The following is a 3403-nucleotide window of genomic DNA, read 5'->3' as shown; positions in this document are numbered from 1 at the left end:
CACGCCAACCACACGCATCCAAACACCAATTGGTCGGATACATAAAATTTCAAGTCTGACGCTCATAGATTAAAAAATAATTAGATCATAATCGCCAACTTCAAAGTCCGTCCTGATTATACGTTTACTTATATGTTACTTGTAAAGTTCAAGTTCTAGAAATTGACTTAATAATAACTGTATATTCAAAGATAAGATCTAGATTTGTCTCTCTAATGAATGTCACTAAAAGTCAGTCAGTGAAACACGCCTGCGTAATGATATCACTTTGCCGTAAAAAAAAAGCTGGAACATTTTATAATGATTTGAATTTTCTTTATCTCAAACGCGGCTTTAACACGATCTTCTTATAAAATGACGCAATATCTTACTTCAGCTGCTTCTTTTATTTTTTGTTACTTTTTAATCGCCCCAAACGCAGCATATTGCCATTGAAACGCAAGGAACAAGATGTTTATTCACATTACATTTAAAATTTCTGTATGCTCGTACGATCGAGGAAACAGGGAGAAAAAAGATAATTCTAAAGGTAAGGGGATCTAAGGAGAAATCTATTAGGGGAGAAAATCTCTCGGCATCTAGGGATCTGTACAGTGAAGGGTGTGATGTTGTTGCTAGTCGAGTGCGTTAGGGATATTTTTTATTTTAGTAGTACATCGTGGTTTAGTGGTTCAACGGAGCAAATTCTGTGAAAATACTTGTAAAACAAGCACAGTGATACAACACTGCAGCGATCTGACAGGGACTAGCGCTTTGCAGACAATGCACAACCTATTAGGTTAAAAACAATTTTCCACCCTTTCCAATATATATATATATATATATATATATATATATATATATATATATATATATATATATGGACAGAGAAAGAGAGAGAGAGAGAAAGAGAGAGAGAGAGAGAGAGAGGTTATTGAATTGTGCAGCAGCCTAGATGTGATAACGATACTTCAAATACGGATGAACGGTAGTTTTCTGAACACTGGCAAGCATGAGTTGTTTTCTGGCCCAGTAAAAGAACTTACCTTCTTTGCAGCGAACTTAGCAGTATCTTCTATGCACTTAGTTTAATTCACGTTGCCTGAGAGCTTGAACCTTACACTCTTGGGAAGGATTGTATCAACCATTACAATCGATGATCGGAAAGATTTCTTTTTAATTGTTAAAAGAAAAGAAGTGTTGTCTTAGTAGCATTTAATCTTAGCATCCATGTCGGCTAGTCTCAATTTCTATATGATCTAACCTGTCGTATTATTTTTCGCTCGATTATTGGCCTAGAAATGGTGAGCAATATAGGAACAATAAAATAGCAATACAGAGAACAATAATAGAACAATAATAGAAATAGCAATGGCCCAAACCCTATGAACAAACACCTAGTCAGCTACAAAATAAATGCCTTACCAAAAGCATTATTTACCAAGCCACAATATTTACCAAAGACAAAATGTATTACGTAGATATGATTTCCTAGATTTTAAAACATATATAATGACCGTAAAAGCATATATATATATATAATATATATATATATATATATATATATATATATATATATATATATATATATATATATATATATATATACATATATATATATATATTAATGCTCCCTATCTTAGGTTGAGTATTTGGGAAGTGATATACAAATTACCATTAGGATATGAAGCGATGCTCTTTGTGTAAACAAATTGAGTTTAGGCATTTGGACAATGTCAAAAGATTGTTAATTCACATGCATAGCAGCAGCCGTATAGCAAAACGATTAGAAGCTTCGACTGTCGCTTGGGCGATCGGGTTTCGATCCTGGCTTGAGGTAGTTGCTTGTCTAACCGCACTGATGAGCTGTGAAGCAGCGAAACAGTACTGTATGTGGATGACTATATATATATATATATATATGTATATATATGTGTGTGTGTGTGTGTGTGTATACGTTTCTATGTCTGTATACATCTTTGTACCCATGCTTATAAGTTTTGATCTTTCATATATAATGAGTGGGTTGACCGGCAAACTCACTAGATTTAAAACCTTATGTTTTTCCCATATTATATGTGAATACAAGTTGTACAAACTTCTAAAAGTGTATCATGGTATATTTTTATCATCTAATCGTAGAACAGATGAAAGAAACAAATTAATCAATTTATAAACCTTTAAGTTGCCATTATTAAATCATTATTATTAAATCCCGTTTGAGTTCAAAGTTGATATTGCATGCTAGAATAAGCAAATCTATAAAGTGTTCCGCTATAGTCGAAAGAAACCCGAAGGCTTTCTTTTCATTAATTACCGAGATATAAGAGATGAAAAGACTTCTTTTCTAATATTACTCTACTCGCTATTGAACCTCATCTTACGAGGGTCGTTCTAAAATTCATGCCTTCTATTTTTTTTTTTATTCCGGCCATGACAGGAGTTGCTTTCTTAGAATCTCACACCGTTAATATCTACAACAGAGAGATGAAACTTTCAGGTCATGAATGAATCAGTTCAGTCATCATGACAATTCAATTTTCAATCCCCTTTTGATTCATTCGGGCAGAATAAAAAAGGGAGGCATTACTTTTGGAACGCCTCTTGTATGAGTGAAGAGAAAGATAAAAGAATGAGTATAAGAGAATGGAGGCCGTTAAGTATAGAAACGTATGATACGAAAATATACGACAGTGATATATATATATATATATATATTTATATATATATATATATATATATATATATATATATATATATATATATATAAGTTTGACTCATGTCCAGGTAACCTACATCTAACACTTTAAGTGTTTAGACCCAAAATTGGCGGACGAGTTTGGAAGAGATTTCAAAGATCAAATCGTTGAACTTTGACCCCTTGACACCCAAATTTCTGGTCGAAACCCGATTAAAAAGATCTCCCCAAATCTAAATACCCCTTATGTCAAATCTCTAGTCTGTAGACTGAAAATTGACACAGTGATTTCATAGGGAAATGAACAGACAGACAGACAGACAGACACACTGGCAAACACTTTCCCTTATATATATATATATATATATATGTATATATATATATATATATATATATATATATATATATATGGCATAATCACGTTGACACACCGGTTCTCATCAGATCACCGAATTTAAGCAACGTTGAGCCTGGCTAGTACCAGATGGGTGACCATTTGGGAATTCTAGGCGCTGTATGTGCTTTCCGCTCATCTCAGCATTGTTTCCAGTCGTCCTGAACCTCCACTTGCCACTGGTATTCAACAATGTCGACTCAGGAGAGGTGTGGTTGGAGATTGCGAAACTCTTGCCACAAACATTTCCCGCGCAGGCACCCTTACTGTGGGTATCCATAGTCTGTCAAGACTGAAGGAAGCCTTATATATATATATATATATATATATAT

At 33.8% G+C, this 3403-nt stretch overlaps 1 pseudogene; it reads left to right on the top strand.

Moving 5' to 3' along the window:
* Positions 1-3081: 3081 nt before the first annotated feature.
* Positions 3082-3198, top strand: LOC145277152 (5S ribosomal RNA; annotated as a pseudogene).
* Positions 3199-3403: the final 205 nt, after the last annotated feature.

The sequence above is a fragment of the Euprymna scolopes genome, chromosome 5 (assembly GCF_053919585.1).
Source record: "Euprymna scolopes isolate OS-2025 chromosome 5, ASM5391958v1, whole genome shotgun sequence".
Classification (NCBI taxonomy): Eukaryota; Metazoa; Mollusca; class Cephalopoda; order Sepiida; family Sepiolidae; genus Euprymna; species Euprymna scolopes.
Note: the sequence above shows the minus strand (reverse complement) of the source record. Positions and strands in the feature narration are given on the sequence as shown.